Raw genomic sequence first — 24,576 nt, forward strand, 5'->3', positions numbered from 1 at the left:
GGATAGGCACCCGCCCAGAGACACAGGGGGGGCTCAGAAGTGGCTTCCAGACTTCCTAGACACACTCGGCCTGATAGACTGCTGGAGGCTCCGACACCCCACACAGCACCAATACACCTTCCACTCCGGGGCGCATGGTAGCCTTTCTAGGATTGACTATCTGCTCACTTTGGCTGTGCACGCCCCTTTGGTTTCTGAGGCCAGGCACATGGCGCGTGGCATATCAGACCATTCGCCAGTGTGGGTCAGGTTGGATGTCGGCCGAGAGGGAGGGGGAAGGGTGGCTCCTATTAACCCCTGGTACTTTCGAGATTCCAAGATGCGCAGCGCACTGGTGAAGACAGTTGATAATTTTTTCAAGGATAATCAGGGGTCCGTGGACTCGGCAGTGTCGCTCTGGGAAGCATTTAAGACCGTTCTGCGAGGGGAGGCCCTCTCACTTGTAGTGGCTGCCAAGCGGCGGAGAGATGGCGAGGTTATGCAGGTGGAGGAGGAGATCATGGCTTTGGAAGGAGCGCTAGAGTAGGAGGTAACAGCGGCCTCACTGCATGAGCTGAGCTTGAAGCAAGCCGAGTATAAGGACCTTGTGACAAATGCCGCTAAGACCCTCAGTAGGGAGCAGCAGGGCCGCCTGTATGATGTTGGTGACAAGGCCGGGAAGCTCCTAGCTTGGCTGGATAAAAAAGAACGGGTTAATAGAGTAGTGCCGGAGCTGACAGGTGAGGGGGGAGAGGTGATTGTGGAACCTGAGGGGATTGTCCAGTGTTTCTCGGACTATTTCCGTTAGGTTTATGCCTCAGTGTCGGATAGGCCGCCCGGGGACTCGCGTGACCTCTTGCGGGATATCGCTCTGCCCTGTCTTTCTGATGTAGATAGAGATGATCTTGATGGAGACTTAACGGTCGATGAGGTGGCGGGAGCTATTCGCGCGCTGAACTCGGGCAAGGCCTCGGGCCCGAATGGCTTGCCGATTGACCTGTATAAATTGTTCCCGGATAGGGTAGCCCCTCACCTGCGCGCCATGTTTGTGGAGGCGCGGGGGAGTGGGACCCTCCCGTTGGACCAGAGGCTGGCGGCAATTGTTGTGATACATAAAGATGGTAAACCCCGAGATAAGTGTGCCTCATATAGGCCCATATCACTCCTCAACGCTGAGCCGAAGATCCTGGCTAAAATCCTGGCGGGCAGATTGGTCAGGGTACTTGGAGACTTGATTCACCCGGATCAATCCGGTTTTATTCCGCATCGCAACACCGCGTTGAACCTTCGGCGCCTTCATGGGGTGATCGCCAGGGCTGGCACGCTGCGAGAACCGGCTATTGTGGCGTCTCTTGATGCCACGATGGCCTTCGATACGGTGGAATGGGAGTATTTGTGGGCTGTGCTAGCCAAGTTCGGCTTTGGCCCTGGTTTTGTGAGCTGGGTGAGGTTGCTGTACGAGGGACCCCTTGCGAGCGTGGTGGTAAATGGCCGGGCATCGACTCCGTTTCGGCTTGGGAGGGGGACTTGGCAGGGCTGCCCCCTGTCGCCTCTGTTGTTCGCCCTTGCTCTTGAACCTCTGGCGGCGTGGATACGCTGGCACCCGGATATACGTGGCCTTCGGTGGTCGCCCGAACACGAGGACCGCATTTCGCTATACGCTGATGACATCTTGTTGTATCTTGCCTCGCCCAAGAACTCACTCATAGTGGTCTGTGACGTTCTTACATCCTTCGGTAGGAATTCGGGTCTCGTCATCAACTGGAGTAAATCGTATTTATACGTCCTGAGTGGTGAGGTTCCGCCGGTCCCGCGAACTTGCTCGATCCAGATTGCTCAGCAGGGCTTCGTGTATCTGGGGATCTTTATCTCCATGGACCCCGCTTTGCGGTATGAGAGAAACCTGCTCCCCCCCCTGGCGCGCCTGCGGCGGGATGTTGAGGGCTGGCGGAGGCTGCCGCTCTCCCTCGTCGGGCGCGCTGCCTTGTTCAAAATGATGTCCCTTCCTCGGTTCCTCTACGCATTGCAAAACACTCTAGATTGGGTGCCGGCCAAGTACTTTCGGGAGGTCGAAAGCCTCCAACGGACGCTGTTGGGGGATGGGAGGCCGCGGATAGCGATTGCTAAATTGACGCTTCCATGGTATGACGGGGGTATCGCGCTTCCAGACATCCGACGCTATTACTGGGCCACCCAGTTGTCCGCGATTAACCACGGTTTCTATGGCCCGGCCCTCAGCCCTGGTTATGCCATGGACAGATGGTTGTTGCGCGGTGGGAACTATCTTAGGCCGTTGTACTCGCGGTCCCTCGACTCATCCCTCACGGGGCCCACTGGGGTGGCGGTGCGTGTATGGAAGATGGCGACTGACTCTCTGGGCTGGAAGGATAGGCTCACCTTAGCTGCCCCGTTGTTTGAATCTGAAAGGTTGGGTAGGCTTTGGCATACGAAAGGGTTTGATAAATGGGATTTGATCGGCATTTCCAGGGTTGGAGATATGCTGATTAAGGGTAGGGTGAAGTCCTTTGAAGAGTTGCAGAAGGAGTATGAGTTGGGGGCGTCTGAGTTTTTCCGATATGTTCAGGTGCGCCATGCCCTGCGGTCAGTCCTTGTGGAGGGTGAGAGGGTGCCTGAGTCCTCTCCTTTGGAGGACCGGATCCTTGATGGCCATATGCCGGAGAGCACGATCTCGCTCATCTACAAGAAACTGATAAATGTTCGGGCTGATGTGCTACTGGGGCTGCGGGACCAGTGGACTAGGGACGGACTCGAGTTGGACGATGAGGACTGGCAGTCTGCTGTTTCCTCTCCTAAGGAGGTTGCGATCCCGTCGCGTCTGAGGCTGGTGCAGCTTAAGATCCTGCATCGAGTGTATGTGACGGGGCCGCGACTGGTTCATATGGGATTCTCTGAGGAAGGCCTATGTAGGAGGGGATGCGGTATGGTGGGTACTTTCCTACATATCATCTGGGAATGTGGTGTCATCATGGAATTTTGGAGGCGAGTTCATGCGGTGATGGGGGAGGTGACGGGCATTGCCATGCAGCCGGAAGCGCGGTGTTGTCTCCTGAATGTCTGGGGGCCCACTGACCATGATGAGGCACAGACCCAGTGGGTGACCCTGGGTAACATGGTTGCTAAGAGGGACATCGCGCGCTTGTGGGGTTCCGGGGGGCCCCCCACGTTAACTGCGTGGAAAGAAAATATGGACTGGAGTATGCTCAGGGAGAAGACAGTATATTGCGCCAGAGGCCGCCCTCGGAGGTGGCATGCCATCTGGGGGCGGTGGAACCAATACAGGGGGGGAATATGTCTTGCCCCTGATCTGGATCCCCCCGAGGAACAGCTTTCTTCTTGACCTTCTTTCCAGCTCCGTATGTAGATGTGATGGTTAATTGACCTCTTGGGCCTCTGCTTTTCCCCCTTTTTCCTCTTATCATAGTACTGTGACCGTTAGATGATTGGGGTCCGGCTCCCCCTGAGGGGCTACCACCGTGGGCATTCAGTGTTGTTGCCTTGCTGGGGTTTGTTGTGTGTTTGTAATTATTAAAAATGGAACCTTCTCACTGCTCCTTCAATGTATTGTGGACGATTCTCTATACTCTCCTAATGAAGCTGCCGAACCTCCGGGTTGTCGGCTGAATAGCTGTGTCCAGATTCTTGAAGAAATAAAGGTTTTTATAAAAAAAAACAAAAAAAAAACAAAAAAAACAAATAAGAGTAAAGAACAGAGAGCACATCAACCTGATTGCAAGTTTAAAATACAGAACAGTAATCTCAAATGGCCAATCACCATGAGGAAAGTACACCGTGGCAAGCTTGAAAGTATGTAACATAGGCGGCGGTGATTCGGGGTAAGGAAAAGCCATAGTTTTGACTTGAATCACATAACGTGTCCAGAAATATACCCTGTTTTTATATAGCTGTTTTGCCGAAAATACTTATTTTTTTTTTCAGAATTAATCTTCCAAGTTATGATACATACTCTGCGACTTTGAACTAGCTAGGAGCCTTAACCTCGACTTTCAAGGTGAGAGGAATATCTCTAACACGCAGGGTCGTCCACGGTTTTCTCTGCTCTAGTCATCTGTTTAGAGCCTTATAATTTGGCGTTAGTTTTCTCCATCGGTATTGGTGGTGGCTTTCTCTTCTCGTAGTGAGGCAATCTGCTCCACTTTCAAGCTTGCCACGGTGTACTTTCCTCATGGTGATTGGCCATTTGAGATTACTGTTCTGTGGCCCACTAGAAACCAGGGATGTATTTGGTAGTTATGTTGGGGTGGGGGCTGCCCACTATGGGCAATGCCCCCACTCCCCCACCAGAGAAATTCCAATCTTTCTCCCCCCCTGGGGGGCAGTCAGGGGCAGTAGCTCCCAATCTGACCCCCAAGGGGGCAGAAAGCCCACTAGAAACCAGGGACATTTTATTTAGTAATATTGGGGTGGGGGCTGACCAAAATGGGCATGACAATGCCCCCACCTCAGAGAAATTTTGGGCATGACAATGCCCCCACCCCAGAGAAATTTCAGGAAGTAGCCCCCATTCTGTCCCCCAGGGGGGCAGAAAGCCCACTAGAAATCAAGGGCTTATTTTTATAGTAATGTTGGGGTGGTGGCTGCCCAAAATGGACATGACAATGCCCCCCCCCCAGAGAAATTCCAGTCTTTCTGGCAGAAAGACCACTAGAAGCTAGGGATTTGTTTACATTTGATTTAGGGGTGGGGGCTTGCCAAGTTGGGCAGGCCAATGGGCCCACCCCCCCAAAAAAAGCAACAGTCTTTCTGAGCCCCCCAGGGGCAGATGGGGGCAGTAGCCCCTGGTCTGCCCCTGGGGGGCATAAATTCCATTAGGCACCAGGGATTTTTTTTATGATGTAGGGGTGGGGGCTGCCCAGAATGGGCATGCCAATGCCCCAACCCCAAAAACAATCACCACAGTATTTCTGCCCCCTGGGAGGCATATGGGGGAAATAGACCCTTTTCTGCCCCTCCCGGGGGACAGAAAGCCCACTAGGCATCAGGAAATATATATATTTTTTTAATTCAGGGGGCAGGTCAGCCCAGAATGGGCATGCCAATGCCCACCCCCTCAAAAAAATGCCACTGTATTTCTGCCCATCCTAGGGGCAGATGGGGGAGTGGCCCCTAATCTGCCAGAAAGCCCTCTAGGCGCCAATGATTACGCTGGATTTTTTTTATGCGTGGGGGCTGCCCAGAATGGGCATACCAAGGCCCCCACCCCCCCATAAAATAGCCACAGTATTTATGCCCCCCTTAGGGGTATATCAGGGCACCCCCCCTCTGATTCCACCCCAGGGCGGCAGACAGCCCACTAGGCACAGACTTGTTTTTAACAATGTCTTACCTGTGGATTTTGGGCCCAGCGCAGCCGGCACCTAGGGAAACCTAGAAAACCTGAACATTTTTGAAAACTAGACTCCAATGGGAATCCAGGATGGGGTGACTTGTCTGGCTCCCACCAGGTTCTGTTACCTAGAATCCCTTGCAAACCTCAAACTTTGTAAAAAAACAAATTTTCCTCACATTTCTGTGGTGGAAAGTTCTGGAATCTGCGGGGATCCACAAAATTCCACCCACCCTGCATTTTCCAAAGTCTTCTGAGAAAAATTGTACCTCATTTGTGTGGGTGGCCATAGTGCCCGCAACAGGAAAAGGCCCAAAACGCAAGGTGGACACACCACATTTTCACAGTGAAAACTGACCCATTTTTTTGCAAAGTGCCAAGCTGTAGATTTTGAATCCTAGCTCTGCCGGCACCTAGGGAAATCTGGCAAACCTATACGTTTTTTAAAACTAGACACCCAGGGGAATCTAGGATGGGGTGACTTGTCTGGCTGTCACCAAGTTCTGTTACCCAGAATTTCTTGCAAACCTCAAACTTTGTAAAAACAAAACAATTTTCCTCACATTTCTGTGGTGGAAAATTCTGGAATCTGCATGGGTCCACAAATTTCGTACCACCCAGCATTCCCCCAGATCTCCCGATAAAAATGGTACCTCAATCGCGTGGGTGGGTCAAGTACTTGCGACAGACAAGGGCCCAAAATGTATTGAGGAGACATCAAAATTACCTATCACAAAACAACCTGGTTTTGCTAGGGGGGGTCACTTGGGTTTTTGGCCCCGGGCTCTGCGGCCATCTTGCGAAACCTACCAAACCCACACATTAATGAAAACTAGACACACCCGGGGGAGTCCAGCGAGGTATGGCTTGCATTGGCCACCCTACCCCGAATCCCCTTCAAATCTCAAATTTAGCTGTAAAAATCAAATTTTTCTCAAATTTGTATTTGGGAAAGTTCTGAAATCTGCATGGATCCGCACATTTCCTACCACCCAGCGTTCCCTCAGGTCTCCCGATAAAAATGGTACCCCACTCGCATGGGTGAGTCAAGTGCCCTGGACAGGCGAGGGCCCAAAACGTATTGAGGAGACATCAAAATTACCTATCACAAAACAACCAAGTTTTGCAAGGGGGGTCACTTGGGTTTTTGGCCCTGGGCTCGGCGGCCATCTTGGGAAACCTACCAGACCCACACATTTCTGAAAACTAGACACCCGGGGGAGTCCAGCGAAGAATGGCTTGTGTGGACCCCCCAACGTTTTCCTACCCTGTTTTGGGCCCTTGCACAAGGATGAAAAGAATATGGAGAGCTAAAAGTTAAGTTAGTAAAAAAGCAATATAACGCTGCCAGCGATATAACGCGGCCAGCACAAGCACTGTGTCATTGCATTGTTAGGTCAAGCCTGGCAGCGCATGCGCTGCTCTGCGAGACATGCTGTTTTCAGGTATGGACTTGAAGCTTCGCCTACTCTTCGCCCATATTTTTCATTGACTTGTGTCATTGTCCTTTGTAAATGCTGGCTTCTGATTTGTTAATAGGCTTATCAGTCCCTCTTTAGTCCCTGTCTTTTGTTGTTACCTCCCATGAGGACTCTTACATGTGTCCTTACTCAGGAGCTTTCAATAGCAGTTCAGAGAACTATTTACTTAATCACGATATATAGCACTCAGGATACGCCAGCTTCAGTAATGTCAGCTGCTTTCTAACAGACTTTGCTTTTTTATTTAGAGTTGTCGCAAGTATTCTGGCGCTGCACTGCATTTGGAAACTAGCAGAAATCGCTGTTAGCATGAGCTGAAGTCATTTTGGTTGTGGCAGCCATTTTAGTTAGCCATGTGCTAGCCATGTGTTTCTTGTCTCTTTACTGTTGCCTGCTCTTCTACTCTGCTTGAGTCATCAGTTACAGTTAACTCCTTCAGTACTGAGCCAGAGCCTTATGCATGCTCAGGAAGGCCTGTAGTTGCTAGAATGCACCTGTCTTAGGGTACAACTGTCAGGCTATTCCAACTGATGTAAGGGTTTTTGTTACTCCTCCTACTTTGTTAACTAAGCATTTTCTGTTAGTCCTTATATGTGAATAACTATTCCTGTGTATACTTGTACCGCCTCTTTTTGAGCTTCTATGCTTACACTGCAACTATTACAGTATATAAACACTTTGGTTTCTGTACTCCATGTACTGCCTCATACATTGCCTGAGGGTTATGTATCGATGCAGTCCCACTCATGAGTGAAAATAAAATACTTTCTTGATATTACAGATTCCGTGCCAACCTCTATTTGTTAGTCCAAGGACTTGAGTACGCAGAAGGGCGAACCCCTGTACTGGTGGGTTTCAAGAGTGTCTCACCTCCCACATGCATCCTCCTTCTTTCCCCTTTGAAATTGTGCAAAGGCAACAATAAATAGCGGGCTTTTGCCATTATTTTACTGAATGTTTAATACTCAACATGTGTCTGCATGTTTTTCTGATGCGATGGGGTGATCAGGAGGTCGAGGACGGGGGAAAGAGGTGGGGTATGGGCAAGGATGAGCGGAGGGGTAGAAGGGGACAGCAACATGGAGAAGTGGTGAGGGAGGGAAAAGCAGCAGAACTGTAAAAATAGTACCTCGCTCACAGCACAATCAATGGACTGGGACTAATCAGGGGAAATCAATCTGTGCTTGGTCCATTCACCAGAGAGAAAACTGGAAGTGATGCTAAGGCAAATGCAGGTCAGTTAGAAGGGTGGGAAAAAGAGTGCAAATAAAGCTCCCAAATTGGAACGCTCAAAGCGCTTTACTGTATACAACAACCGCGGTCCGTGCAGGTAACAACGGTGGGGTCGCGTGAAGGGGGATTTCTAGGGAAGATGCAGAGGGAAAATTAAATTAATAATTAATTTTTCCTCTGCAGCGTCCCTCAAAATACCCCCTCACACAGCCCAACTGCCCCACTGCTGTTACCTGCATGGACCCTGGCTGGTATACAACATCCCTTTATGCAACAGCACTTGCGAGCTGTGAGCCGAGAACTACCATGTCCATTAAAAGTAGGCGGGTTGTGAAAGTTTGTCATTCTTTAAAGTAGATCATGGCTCGAAAAATTTGAAGCTACTGATCTAGTCCAAGACTACAGGTCCAAAATATCTATACACTATGACAACTTCTTTACCTCTCACAATGACACTGGGAAATGGGATGATGGTAACAATGCACTTCCCAGCAGATCTCTCCACTTATCTTGTTCTCCAGCCATGCCAGTTCAGGCCCACAACTATACACAACAGTTCTCATTGGACAAACCAATACAGTCTCCAGATAAGCAAACTATAGTCTTAAGAAATGCCATGAAGGGACATGCAGAGCTGTTCAAAGCTGCCAAAATGCTGAAAGACCATTAACCGCGCATCATTGTCTCTTACACCTCATTATCCACCACACTGCAAAGGACATTGTCCCATAACATGATAACCTCACCTTGGTAGTCATCACACACAACATGAAAACACTTCCCACATAGGATCACAAAACAAAGCCAACACTCCTCTGACCACACACCTCCCTATATGGAGTGGCTTGCTGCCCATGTATGTAAGCACTTCAGTGCCACACACAAGGGTGGTAAGCGCTGTACAAATTCTTCAATACACTACATCACCAAGATTTGTTTTGATCCTATTAAAATCTTTGTTTCTATCACACTTTAGAATTACAAAGCAAAATGGACTTCATCTGTGCTTTCATAACTGTGATATATTTTGAAATATTTGTACAGTTCCTTTACAGGTATTTTAATTTTTGTTTGTATTAGAAACAAATTGACATCATGCAGTCTTTATTTTCACACTTCCTGTATTACAAGGTCACTGGAATTTTACAAGTCTATGCCTGCAGCACTTTTCACATAATTATGAAATTCTCATTTGCCTCACAATCCAGCATTTGCTGCAAAATCTGCTGCTTTAAATAAAACAAATTGTAGCTCAAAAGTTACGAAAAACATTGCATTATGTGCTGCCACACAGGGGAAGGTCCTCTGCAAAAAGTTACTAGTCATCTTTCAGCTCCTTATAGCTTTATTTGTATGTGGAACTGGCATTAATGAAGTAAAACCTTTGCCCAGCCAGTACTATTGTGCATGTGTAAAAATCACAAAATAAAGTAATTATTTCAAAAACTGTGCATCATTAACCTATAAATATGTGATTTCTTGCTGCATAATTTAGTCAACTTTACAGCATAATTTGGGCCTTCCCTGCCTAAAAATTCCAGTGGCCCTGTCTGTCCCTCAGCAAGATTGTAACATTGTCCACTTTACAAAATTCTCTTACCTTGTGGTCAGAGAAAGAAAAGTAAACAAGATCTCCCCACGAAAAGAATAAGCAACAATTTGTCAGAAGGCATTGTCCTGACATTTATCCTCTGTCTTTGAACATGCAGTGAATGTAATTAGATTAAAAAAAAAAAATTGTTGCTCATTTATCTTCTGAACTCCAGCATGTTTTTTCCATTAGACTGTATGCATTCAAATTTGAATAATGCAGTTTATTTAGATCAACTTGTCTCCTCTTCCTCGGTACGGACCCCCCCAGGCGGGGGTATCGGAGCTGGGAGAGCGCCTGCCGCAGTTACATCGGCGGGAGTGGCCCTCCCGAGCAGCGGCACCAATGTTCTTAGTTGGTTGGGGGTGGGGGGAGGGGGGTGGTTGTTGGGGTAGGGCTGAATTGCATATTATACTGATCTGCTCTCTGTCAGTGTAGTACATACCACTCGGGTTACTAGTTGAGTGTCTCATTTGCTTATAACCATTGACAATGTGGGACAGGTCGTACCTCATCGTTGGAGGGGCAGATCTTTGTAAGTGGGATACCAGATCGTGGCTTCTTCTTAGAAAAATGCACAGATGACGCATGCATACGAGATGTAACTGTTTCATATTGTTGTCTGATGCTCAATAAAGATATTTAAAAAAAATATATATATTTAGATCAACTTGTTTTAAACTTCTTTTTTAATAAATACTATACCAGCTGCTTCGGTCATTTCAGGGGTGGGGGTGGAGGAAGAATAATATGGGCTGGCTCAGCCCTCAAATGCCCTCTGTGGTTACAGCCCTGAAAACAACCTTCTCTAGGGCCAGAAAATTAGATGTCTAGTTTGAGTAAGGTATGTGGTTTAGAGGCCACATCAAGAAACAGCCACTTTTGGTATTAAGATAGCTTAGCCGGAGGCTCGAAGGGAGCGGTGGTAAAAATGATGAATTACATCATTCTATACATTGACTTCCAAAATATCATGACAATGTTTTCACTCTTTGTAATATTTTGCCTATTAATTGTTTTTATTGCCACTATATTGTTTTTTCATATTTACATCTGTTCAGATTATCTGTACTAGGATAAGACACTGATGTTAATAAAGTGCTAACATATCTGTAGTGTGTATTCTTATGTACATCCATTTATGGTGAATAGGGATTGAGAACATATTAACCTAAAAAAATACTGCAAGTTTAACAGGACTGATCATTACAGAGAACGCATCATCTTCAAGTAATGCACAGGTTGTTAGTGTGTTACAGTCCACCAGACTTTCTGTGTCAAGTTGGTAAGTTAGCACTAAGGGGTCAATTACGATGCGGTCCGTAAAGGCTCCGACCCGCATCGTAATCGGCCCGTCAGTGTACTTTCCGACCTCCGCATTACAATGCGGGCGGTCGGAAACTAAACCGGCTGTTCAATAGGCTGGCTTTCGACGGGCTAAAGGAGCCAGCCGGAGAGTCGGCCGGTCCTAACTGGCTCGTAATCCCAAGGTGTCTGCCAATGGGTGCAGAGATGAACAGCACCTCCCATTTCCCTATGGGAGCATGTAGTTTGACGGTTTACGGCCGTAATGCACGCTCCCATAGGGAAATGTAGGAATGCGGTGTTCGGTCGCATCCTAATTAGCCAGTCGGGACTGCCAACCAGAGGTCGGTCGGACCCAGGACCAAGATGGTGACTTGAGTCCGCCTGACATCGTAACTAGCCCCTAAGTCTGCACTTAGCAAAAGGGTCTTGGGCAGGTGTCTTAAACCAATCGATTGTGAGCCACCAGTAGCTCACAGACAGTTTCAGAATAGCTCCAGCGGCCTTGAGTTCATTTTTAATTAAGCACAGGGTCACATTTTCCTTTAAAAGTTAAGGGAAAACTGTGTTTAAATTACATTATTATCATCAGGCTGCAGATAGCAGGGCCTGATAATGAGCAGTGCTAGTCAGATTTATGACCCAGACTGAGTCATAGGGGTCTATTAGGATGGCAGGCAGATTCCTGTCCGCCCGCCACCCTAGCGGTGCAGGTACCAGCTGCCAGTGGTGCAGCAGTCCTGCACCGCCAATTAGGATGCGACCGCCACCCTGATGGTCGCATCCCACATATATTGCATTGTGGCAGATGGTGCTGTAAGCAGCACCAGCCACAATGCAATATAAGCATGTTGTGCATTGGCATGCACAACGTGACAGCCACCGCGCGGTGCCTGCCACCTTGTGTATGCCAATGTTGGGGGGTACCATAGGTAACCCCCAGTGCAGCCCCCCACCCCGGGGGCCCGTAACAGGCCCCAACAGTGAATTACTGCATGACTTTGAAAGGCATCCAACAGCCGGCATCATAATATGGTGTTTTTCCATCCAGTAGGCAATTGTGATGATTGCCTACCGGCGGAAAAGCAGCAGACAGTCTTTCCGTCCGCCGCGGTACCCCCCGCCCTGCTAATGTGGCGGGGGTAAAAGGCTGTCCGGCGGGGTGTTTTGGCGAGCGGATCGCCACCGCCAATAGGGCTGTGGTGATCCGCACGCCATCCTAATAGACCTCATAGAGTTGAAATACGAATACTGAGGTATTTAACTCTTATATAAAAGTCCTTGTCAGCTCAATATTGGAGCGCGAGAAGAAAATGATATTTCTGAATGCTTTTAAATGGGAGAAAATTTAAAATGAAAACTTACCAGTCTGGTTTAGTTCATTGTAATTTACTCCCATTTCAATGTGAGACATTTACAAACAGTAGACCTTTGCTCCTCGTGGCCAGTAGACACTGTGCAATATTTATATCTTTAAAATACAGTCCTATTTTGAAATGGGAGAATTTTAAAGTGAAGAAAAATATTTCTATGAAACATTAGGCCTTAATGTTTTTCTCCACTTTCAATCAGCCAATTACATCTTAAGAATGTTTCTTCACTTTTAATTCCTCCCTTTTAAACAATTTTTCTGTATAAAGATGGCACCATATCTACAGGACCCTGGAAGCAAGATGCCTGGTGTTTGTAAATTTGACACTTGGAAATGGGAGAAAATTTAATTGATGAGTTTTATGGAATCCATATAAATATAAAGTTAGCTCTTGAGTTTAATTTTCTCCCATGTCAAAATGCTGCCTTAACACACAGCATGCATCTTGCTCCCAGTGGCTAGTAGACACACTGCCATATTTATAACTGAAAAATACAGCCGTTATTTTACGTGGGAGCAATTTAAGGTGCAGCCCTTTTTTATATATTATGAACATTTTTCTGCACTTTAAATTTCTCCCATTTAAAAAAATGGTTGTATGTTTGTGTTATACATGTAAGGGTGCAACATATTGCAAAAGTTATGTCCTGTTCCATTGGTACATATGACACAGGTTCTCAGTCACCCATACACATTTATATCTCATTCATATGTATACATGTTCATACATCCCTAAAGAACACGCTCTCACTGACACACATGGCAGCCCTGTCATAGTGCCCTAGTCAAAATATTTTGCTCAACCCATAGTATCTGGCTCCATGGACAGTAGACTTAAAGTCAATGAAGCTGGGCGTGAGGGTGTTTGGTAGGTGCATGAGTTTCTTAGCCATCAGTAGCTCACAATGATTTTCAGTTGCAGAATAGCTGTCACTACAGAAAAGGCTGGAGACCCCTGCAGGGACCTTCACATGCAAATGCATCTGACAGATACCCATCAGGATTGTCCGGGGTTGAGTCATGGCTACAAACATCAATGATGTAGAACACGTCCCCACTAGACCTGTATTTCTTCTCAGATGCCTAACTAGTGCTGTTGATTCTGATCCCCAAGTAAAATTGTGCTACATACGCAAAATCTTTTTTCAGACCTTGTTTATTCATTTTTCTTATATTTTGTCATATTCATTGTTCTCATTATACACATCTCATAAAACAGTTCTACAAGTATATTTTCACAATCCCTTCCACGTACTGTGACACAAACCTGTCTTTCATATTTAGAAAAATATTTAATCTTCTTACATAAAATCATAAAAGTTAGAAAGAACCCTCCTTAAAAGCAATCCACTCACTCCTACACACATCAGAATTACTACCTACCACACACTACATTCATACTCTGACCCAGCATTCTACACATATATAGAGCAAACAGCAATGAAAAAAACTGTTTTGATTTTTATCTGTTGAGACGTTGTGGGCTGGAATCACTTTTGATAAGTAGTGACATTTGAGATGTCATCTGTGATGTCATCAATGATGCTACTGACCGAGTGATCTAATATGTGAGATCGTAAGCAGTGCATTTTGGGAGGAGTAAGTTATAGATAGCTCAAGTAACTATAACTTCTGAATTTCACTGGTTTTGTACAAGTGAAATCTGAGCGTGACTAAAGGTCCCTGTAACCTTTGTGTTTTTTCAGTGAATTGTTATGTTTTTTTTAATGTTATTTCCTAACTATTTCCTAACTATAAAATGTTATTTCCATACTATAATGTCCCTGCAACCTTTTTTTTTTAGTGAATTGCTAAGATGTTTTAAATTGTTTTTCCTAGCTGTAACCTGTAACCTTTGAGAGAGGGTGTGTGAGTGGCTGTACAGATCAGTGAGTGGGTGTGTGAGTGGCTGTTTGGGTCTGTGAGTTGGTGTGTGAGTAGTTTTGTAGGTGTGTGAGTGAGTCTGTGAGTGGTTGTATGGGTCAGTGAGTTGGTGTGTAAGTGACTATGATCTTTGGGTGTGTGAGTTACTGTATGGGTCTATGAGTAGGTATGTGAGTAGCTGTATAGGTTGGTGACTGGGTGTGTGAGTGGATGTATGGGTCTGTGAATGGGTATGTGAGTGACTGTATGGATCTGTAAGTGGGTTTTGTGATTGGCTGTATGGGTGTGTGAGTGGTTGTATGAATAGTGTTCTGTGTGTGTGTTAGTGGGTGTATGAGTGGCTATATGGCTCTGTGAGTGGGTATCTGAGGCATTATGTGGGTGTGTGAGTGGGTGTGTGAGTGGCTGTATGGGTCTGTGAGTGGGTGTGTTAGTGGTTTTGTGGGTGGTTGAGTAGGTGTATGAGTAGCTGTATGGATGTGTGAGTGGGTGTGTGGGTCTGTGAGTGTATGTGAGAGTGGCTGAATGGGTGTGTAAGTGAGTGTCTGATGTCTGTATGGGTATGTCAGTAGCTGTGTGAGTGACTGGGCCAGAACGGAACCTCACCTGCCCCTTTATCCAACAAGAGTCCACAGTTTTGCAGAAAAATTCTACCCAACTGGAGTACTTTCTACTGGTTAATTAGTAAGTGCTACCTTTTTGGGTAATAACTAGTGCATATTCTACACTACAGATGCGTAATGGACTACGAGAAAATGTCTCCACTGACTGTGTGCATGTAATTTCGGCAATGTGATTGATCCTCGAGCATCCTGATCCCCAAATCTGTGATAATATGAATCCTCGCCTAGAGAAGAGGACCAGACTATAAATAGGGGATTCTTCACCAAACATGAGTTCTTACTCCTAACTATATGAAGCAAGTGCTTCTTTGGTGGAGATGTGCTCAGAATTCCTCTGCATTAAGAACGTATCACTAAAATCGGTGGTAAACGCTCCAAGAGGCCTTTTGATAAGTTGTCTATTTACATGGGAAAAGGCGGGAAGGCCTTGCAGATGACTTTGGGCATTTGCATACTCTGGGTAATTGAAAGAGAGAACCATGGACTCTGCTCTCAAGATAAGAAAGAAATCACTTGTCACAGTCACTAAAGATCAGATTGTGTTTCAATAGATGCATTCAACTCCATTAAATAATTCAGATTGTTTTTCAGCGTGGAATACGAGTGGAAAGATACTTGCTTTGCCTTCGCCAACCCAAAAAGTTAGGATCATTTGTGCTTTAAAGAAGTGAAGCTTCAACTGGGGCACCTGCTGTGTTTACATTTGTAAGTACTTTCCATAGAGGCTTATTTTCTGTGAAATGAGCATCAGGGCCATAACGGAATCTCATGTTTTCCAAGAAGAGTACACACTTTTCCAAAAATGTCTAACCAGCTAGAGTACTTTCTACTGGTTAATTAGTAAGTGCTACCTCGTTGGGTGAATGTCTAGAGCATACTCTACATTACATCTGCGTAAGGGACTATGAGATAATGTCTCCGGTGACCATGTGTGCATGCATCCGGCAATGTGATTGTTAACTGAGCATCTTGAACCACAAATCTGTTATAACAAGAACCCTTGTCAAGAGAAGACGAGGAGACTACAAAGAGGTGAACCTTTATCTTATGAGGTAAAGGGCCTTTGCCAATATTGGTCCCAGGGACCCCATACCCCAGGGCCCAGCCTCTTGATCCTGGTTGCACTGGATCCCACCCAGGGCACCCAGTCTGCAGCAATGGGTACCACGGGAGAGAATCAGTGCCCCTGTGATCCTTGCTGCCTCCCAGCCTCAAGCAGGAGCCATCATTGCTCCAACATGCAGGGAGCGACCAAAAATGCTGCTCCCTGCATGTTGGAACAATCTTTTTATCTGTTTTCCTGCTGAGGGGGAACAGTTTTTCTGCTCTTGTCCACTGGTAGCGGACTTACTGTTTGTTCTCTCTTGGTGGGAGCTGTCAAAGCTCCTGCCAATCGAGAGCAAACAGCTATGTACCGGGTGTGGGCACCCCAGGACATAGGAAGCTGGCCTTAGTGGGTGGGGGTCCCCAGGGCCAATAATGGCTCCAGGAGCGGGGCTGTTCTGCTTCCCCCTCCTTTCAATTTGAAGGGAGCTGGTGATCCCCAGTGCTGAATACTGCCCAGGAGGGAGGCCACACAGCCCCCTCCTCCTTTCTTTTGTATTTCTTTGCCCCAGAGAGGTGGTGGTCCCCGGGGCCATACTGGATCAAGGAGAGGGTCTGCATGGTCCCCCTCCAATTTACCATTAAAGCCCCAATGAGGTGGTGGTCCCCCGGGCTATTTACTGCCATAGGAGGGGGGTATGAGTTGCCCCCTACAATTTAAATATCAAGCCCCAGGGAGCTGGTGGCCCCAGGGCTCTTAGGAGCTCCACATTTATAAACTCCAATGCCCCTGGGACCTAGCATACTCCCTGGTGAAATATAACAAACGTGGGAGACCGAGCTTGTTTTCAAAAAAATGTTTTCACAGGGATTTACAAATTTTGATGCTTTTCCCTGCGAAAATGTAAAAAAGAATACTTTTTGGCCCTGATGGTGTCCCTGGGGGACCCCACCCCCAGGCTTAGGGGGTCAGGGTATTCCTCCCCTGCCCCCTTCTTTTTTAATTTTTGTTTGGGACTCAGCTGAGTCAGAGTTCCAAGATGTCTGCCAACACTACCTGGTTGAAGTGTTGGCAGCAAATCAGATCTCTGCACTAGATCCGTAGGATTCGCAGAGGGTTTGTACCTCTAGTTATACAAATGTTGTATTTCTTTAATATTTACAAAACTACTGAACAGATTTACACCAAATACCAAAAAGGGTTCTTTCTATACCAATATCTAGCTTTCTGCCAAATTTTGTGTAATTCCGTTTAGCTGTTCGGGCTGTAGTCATGTCTAAAATCTCTATGGGAATTAACATGGGAAACCCACTTTTTTGTCCCCCCGCCTTTTGCTCGGCCCCTGCTAGACATATCACTCCAAAACTTTCCATGCACAACTAGAATCAGGAGAACCATTTTTAATTATTTATATTATACACTTTTTTTATATATATATATCTTTATATTTGTTTTAACGGTTTTTAGACATCCAGAAACAAAGTTGCACACTCAAGGAGGTTCAATTATTGCAAATTTATTTGCCACACTGGAAAACCCTTGACAGATGCGTTTCGGCACTCAGCCTTTGTCAATGTCCTATATATATTTTGGTTAAAGCAAAGCCTACATGTTGCCGGTTTCATCCACAGATTGCGCTGGTGCCATAAAATAGACTGCGGCGCCCGTTTTACTTGCAGTGCCAGAATAATCAATCAAAAGCACTACTCGCAGTGAAAAAATTTGAATTTATTGTGATGTCGGGGAAATGTTTGGGCTTTTCAGCCTTTCTCAAGTGTGGGCTCAATCGCCTTCAGAGAAAAAATAGTTTAAACCAAATGCAGCATAAAAAACATAGTAAACAGACTATGACATCGGAATTATGTGTAATAATGAATTAATGTGAAAAAAATATATAGCTGTATTATCCAATTAATAATTAATTCAACGAAGTGTTCCTTTAAGTACCATAATTCTTTTATTTAACTATACATATGATTGGGATTCGGAATTGATTTAGAGCTTCTCTCTTCTTCTTTGTTTCAGGTCTTCCAGCGTTTCCCGACACCCTCAACAGAAGAGAAAGCGACTATTAATATTATGATATCCACCCTGTGGTGTTAGTCTTAATGTGCCTCTTTGCTTTCCTCTTCCAAGGTGATATTAGTTGGTGGACCAAATAAGAATTATCAAGAGTAAATAAAGAAAACTACTACTACTTTCCCAACAGGACAGAGTTTTAGAGTTTGCATTCACCCTATAGAAAGTGCTATTATTTACTCAAAGTAATACCCATTAGGAATAAGCAGACTGATTCTCTAAATTTGGCTCTTCACCTAAAGCGTAAAAATCCCGTTTGTTTCCTATTCTCCGACACCCTCCCGTTTCCTTCTAAACCCCCTCCTCTATTCAGTACACAGCCACACACCTGGCATAGCCACAGTCCCCCTGAAGCATGGCTGGACTGGAGGTTTTGCCGGCGTCCACTCAGTGTTTCAGTCACTTCACTCTCCGGGCTCTCGTTCCTTTTCTGTGGGGGTACCTCGGCAGAAGAAGATGGGTCAGGAACACTCTCCTTCTCCTTCACTACCAGGATTTCCTGATCTGCCCTTGTGAAACTCATGAATCTGACAATTCGATTCTCCGCTCCGACAGGGTCTCTCTTGATGTTCCCCAGCTCTGCGTCTTCTACTTTCTCCTCACGCATGCTCAGTAGTAACTCTGTCTCTTCTTGTCCTGCCTGACTTCCTCTTTCATCTGCGTCCTTTAGCTCTCTCAAAAAAGGAATGCTCGTTTTGTTGCTTTCCAGACTGGTGTTTTGGTTTTCCGTTTCTTGATCTGGCATACTGTGACAAACAATTTATACAAACACTGCTCAATTGTCTTAAATCACCTCATTGCATCTGTGGAGGTATCATTTATGTCATACCTTTGGTTTTTGAAATACATGAAAAGTTTTTTTTGTGTGCCTGATACACTGTATTATTCCTGCCGATAATTTGCTATATGACTTAATACGAATGCAAAGCAAATATATAAAATAAATATGACAATTTATACAAACACCACTCGATTGTCTTGAATCGCCTCATTGCATCTGTGGGGATATCATGTATGGCACACCTTTGGTTTGTGAAATAAACCAAACGTTTCCTTAGTGTGCCTGCTACAATGTATCTTTTCTGTCAATAAATTGCTACATGTGTTGTAAGTGAAGGTGAGCAAGGTGCAAAATATGACATTCATAGATATCATAAATACATAAAACATATTCTGTGGTTATCATCAGTCCCCAGTGGGCATATATAATAATACATTGCACCTCAGTAAACATATAAAAATTATCATCAGAATGGCCAAGACATTTTTTAACCAAAGAGCATAAAGAAAAATAATATAAAAAGAGAAGGGTAAACATGAGAGATGTTGGAGATCAGAAGCAAAATTGATCTGTGTGGGCCCCAAATGGTTGTAACATACGAAACCATTGGGTACTTATGGATGTTAATATACTGGAAAGAAGTGATCAGGCAGTATTGGACCTAGATGTGTCCTGTCAGTTCTTTATCCATGTTAAGCCCTCGAGTGACCTTGGTATCCAGGCCAATGATCAGACATTATTCCATGATGCGTAACAGCTTTTCTCTGTCTCCCCCTCAGGTAGTTTTGTGTAGGAAGCCGGCTCTGTATATACTATACAAAAAAGAGGTATAGTGTGAACAGAGTCCAGTGAGTCCCCAAAAGTATGGCAGAGGTTAAAGTAGAGAATACCTTACTCTCAATTTAGTGGTAGCTGGACTGAGCAGTTAGGCTTATCAGAGGGTAGTGTGAATGCATTTGTTGTACGCACTCATACAAGACAGAAACACACACACTCAATGACTAACTTCAGACCAATGTTTTGCAAATATATTACTTTTGTTATGTTTATTTTTAGGAACTAAGTTGAACTCAGTTTCAGGCAAGTTATACTTTCAGAAAGGCAGTATAAATGCTTTTATGGTCTTAGATATACTTTGGTATTGTCAATACGAAATAATACCATTCAGCACTTGAAAAAGATAGACAGTCATGGGTAATAGATAGATAGATACAATGCAATGCAAGCCTAAGGAAGGAAAACAGGTTATGCATCAGCAGGGAAGTACACAACTTACTTTTTCAGTCTGTGGGGGTTTTAGACAGGCCCTGGGCAAGGGTCAGTACAAGGTAGGCCCTACACTACCAGCTGCACTGGGGCGGCTGGGTGCAGAGTTTGCTGAACCCAAGGCTACTCAATGAAGACATGCGGGCACCTGAAGCGATGTGGAGTTTAGTATCTATGCCGCAGCGGTCGATACCGGCAATGATGTTTGCTCTCACAGTCAGCGGAGAGCAATGAGGATGAATGGGAGTCAATAGGCTGCCAACGCCTGGACCATCGCGGTCGTCGCCGGCGAGTCACTGTAGGTCGACAGGGAGCACCACCAGTCGCTGTTGTGGTCGTGTATATTACGATGTGCAAGGGATGGAGGAGTTGCCAATGTTAGGCCGCCTCTGAGAGGCTGCCGTCCGGCTGCGGTGCTTTCTTCTGGCAGGGCAGAGTCACATTGACACAAGTGCTGATCCTCTACTGCTGCAGTCTTGGGGTTGTTTGTGCAATAGTAAATCACTTCAACATAAGTGTCGGCCCTCAACTACTGTGGTTCTTTTACCGTCAGATGCCGGAGACTAGAGCCTCTAGCCCAAAGGTAGGTCTTGGCGATTGGGTTGAAGCTGGAAGATCTCCAGCGTTTCTTGGAGTCCTGCCTGGGTTTCTGGAAGGACAGCAGGGCCAGTTTTCAATCTGGTTACAGGTGGCAGGGTTCTTGCCAAGTTCTTTCTGCAGCAGTTCAGTTCCTCGTTCGGCAGCGGTCTTCTTCCATCTTCTTCTTTGGTCAGTTTAATCTCCTGAGCTGGCTTCAGGCGTGCCCCTTATTACTGCATTTTGTTTTGTTACTGGGGTAGCAAGGTAGTAGCCAATGGGCTGCTGACCTTAGGGTGACTACACCCTTAGTGTGCTTACCCCATGTGGTGGAGTGAACATAATCCCTGACCCTCATTGGAGGGGACCTTCCATCTGCAAGATGGTTGGCACTGAAGAGTGGGCTTCACCGTGCCTCCCCCACCTAAGGAATGGCGTTGGCAGAGGTGGGCACATCTTCAGGGCTGTCCTGATTTTCCCACCTGTCTTCTCACCGAAAAAAGGGTGAAGACAGGAAGGGGGCCTGCTCCTGCTAGCAGGAGAGGCTAGGAGTCATGCCACAAGGCGGCAAGGTCTTTGAAGCTCCCCTGCCACCGATGGCTCTTCCTGACCTGGGGGAGGTGTGAACACCTCCACTTAGGAAAGACTTTGTTTCAGGGCCACATGAGCGAAGGCTCCCAACCCAGGGGTCCAGAAACCTGTCTTGCGGTGGCAGGCTGATGTTCACCAGTCAGGAACCCATCAGTGGTTGGTTTGGTTCAGAGGTCCCCTCTTGATGGGACCCCTGATTGCAGGGATACTAAATCTGACACTGCAATCAATGCAGTTGTATTATTCTGAGATGTTTGATACCAAATATCCCAGGATTCAGCAAAGCCATTATGGTGCTAGAAACCTCGTACTGAAGAGTTTCTAGACCATATACTTAGTATGTTTTTACTGTGCACTTATAATATCTAAGAATGACCTTAGATATTATAGATGCCTGTCTGCTCATGCAGATAGGTCCTCACATGAGGTATAGTACACCCTTCCTTAAGGGTAACTTACCTATGCCTCATGCATTGTTGGGCAGGCATGGCACACAGTGATATGTGCCATGTCGACTCTTCACTTTTAGCTGTACCAAAACACGCAGGGTGCAATGGCAGTGATGCATGTTTGTAGTGAGAGGTCTCTGAGGGTGGCAAATACATTGTGCAGACCCCAGAGGCATTTCCCTGGCTACCATGCCCTTGGCACCATAGGTACCCCTGACAAGGGACTTACAAGTAGGCAAGAGTTGTGCCAATTGTGGAAACAATGGTAAAGGTTAGGGAACGAACACAGGCCCTGGGCACCTGATTGGCAGAGACCCAGGTCAGTCAAAGTGCATCAGAAATCTGGCAAAAAGTGTAAGGGAGGTTACTGCAGCAGAAACTCACTTTACTACAGTTTGTAAACCCTGTCAATGCCAAATGATCGAATAAGCTCAGGCTTGCTCTTGTTTGATTTGAAGATGTCGTGCAACGGGGTATGTTTCAACATTATTCTTAATTGCACGGAGATGCTCTAATATTCTATTTTTCACAAGGAACATAGTGCTTCCAACATACCACAGTTTGCGTGCGCATTCCATGCATTAATACAGTAATCAGACGTGCATGTGATGAACTTAGAGATCTTTTTTTATCTATCATTGGGTAACTTGTGAGTGTTACAGTTGCTACTGTACTTGCACGCTTTACACTTTCCGCACTTGTAGAAACCACCTGTGCTCTCTAGCCTTTTCTCTTCTCTGGATCCTTGGAAATGGCTGTGTGTGAGGGTATCCCTGAGCGATTTTTCACTCCTGTTGCTGGTGCTTGCATGGATTTAAGTATAGGGTCTGCCTTCAAGACTGCCCAATGCTTTTTCATCAATTTTTTGACATTGCTGGACCTATTTTTAAAGTCTGTGATTAACCTTATAGTATTTTTGTTTTCAGTTTGCTTTTCTTTTTTTGCCAAAAAGGAAATCTTTCCTTCTAAGAGATACCACCATCTTTCTAGCTGATTTGAGTATCTTCATTGGAGCAATTTATTTTAGTGCGAAGCATCTCATCATAGAGAGTGCTCCATTTTAGATTGGTTGGATGGTGCCAGTCAGCATGTATTATGCTGTTGCCAGCTGTTTCTTTCCTGTGCAGTTTGGTTGTGAGTTGTCCTTCTCTCACAGTGAGGCAGATTACAAGATACTCTAAGATAATGTTGCTAATCTTGTGGCTGAAGCTTAGATGAAGGTTATTAACTTGTAAGGTATTGACAAATTCTGTAGCTAGTTTCTCCTCTCCATCCCATATGATGAAGAAATTGTCAATATACCTTATCCACATAATAATGTGGGAAGTAAATACCTCATGTTCCTCTGTCCAAACCACTTGCTTCTCCCACCAGCCCAAGAACAAGTACAGAAAACTGGGGGCGCGGCAGATGCCCATCGCAGTTCTGGATACCTGACGGTAGTAACGACTGTCAAAGCAGAAGATGTTTTGATTTAGGCAAAATAACAACATTTTGCTGAGCATGAGGGTATTGTCCAGAAATCTTAGTGATCTACCTCTCAGTAATGAAAGTAGGTACTAATCCCTTGTTACTGATCGATTTAGGTGTAGCGGTAGTTAACATTAAGTGTCATCAAATATGTGCTCTCCCAGTGTATGACACAGAATTATTCAAACCGCAGTCTGAGCAAAGGCGCACTATCCACCCGCCCTATGAGGTGCCAAAAGGTAAGTAACAGATCTTACAGGATCATATTATAAATTATATTGTACACAAAACACTTAATGTCAGTGTTGGATATGTACCCAATTCTAACAAAAGCAAAAAGCGTAATCAAACATTGACATGCTTGTAAAGTACTGTATCATAATTAAATTCATGATTGCTTGAAAAGTGTCAATGAACTTCTGGTTCAACAAACAAGATGTATATGAAACAACGATCAAAGGTCTTCTTTTCTGGTGCAGAAAGCGTTTTATTTTTTCAGCCCAGCATCATGGCATTCCAATGCATTTCGGTTATAAAAACCTTCATCAGGGAAAAGCTGAAAGAATATATGTATACCCATAAGTACTTTGAATTCCTATACAAATGACATCTTATGCAAATGCAAAACAATTCAACAGGTAAAAGCATATATTGTGTGCACATGTGTTTTTATCATGAATTGCATCCAGTGTTTATAACCAGTGTTTTAAACAGCCAATATCTTAGAGCAGTTAGAGAATCCAGAGACAAACAAAAGCCACCTATAATAATGACAAATTTGGAATCTTTCATGATATAAGATCGAACAACACCAAATTCTGATACATGTTCAAACGTATACAGATATTGCTACAAAAGCCCCGAGACCCTGTGAACATCAGTCGAGTGAAAAACCGAATGAACAGTGATCACAAGTGTGAACGATAATGCTACCCAGCCACCAGTAGAAGTCAAGATCAACGTGTGCGCGCGAATGTGCAAAACAAAAGGCTCACCGCCAGATTTCTCTGTGAGCTTGTGCTATCAATAAGATGAAAGATGACCGTACTGAAGAAGGAAGGGGAAAAGGCCAGGTTATAAAAAGTGAATAGGCGTCTCCAGTAACCTTCGATTAATGTTATAAAGTCATAGAAAGTGAGCCGTGCTGCCACTTACTTAATAGGCGTAATCAAGAGCCTGCAACGAAAACGGCTGCGACATGGAAGTATGTAGAGTCTTAGTTCAATGAATGTCTGTTTAAAAAAGTGCAATAATTGCATCAGTTGCGGGTTAGCCAACAAAGGAGTAAGCTTCACAAAGTGAAGCGTTATTAAGCATAAAGGTTACCTGCTCACGAGCCGCCGTTATGTGCCTAGAAGGAGTTCGATGTTCCGACAGGAAAAGTGTGGAACTGTTTCGGCGCCATGTCCGTTTGTATATAACACGGACCACGTGTAATGCGTTCCGTGCGTGCCTGTGTGACTGATGTGGAAAACAGACTGTAGCC

The sequence above is a fragment of the Triturus cristatus genome, chromosome 2_2 (assembly GCF_964204655.1).
Source record: "Triturus cristatus chromosome 2_2, aTriCri1.1, whole genome shotgun sequence".
NCBI lineage: Eukaryota > Metazoa > Chordata > Amphibia > Caudata > Salamandridae > Triturus > Triturus cristatus.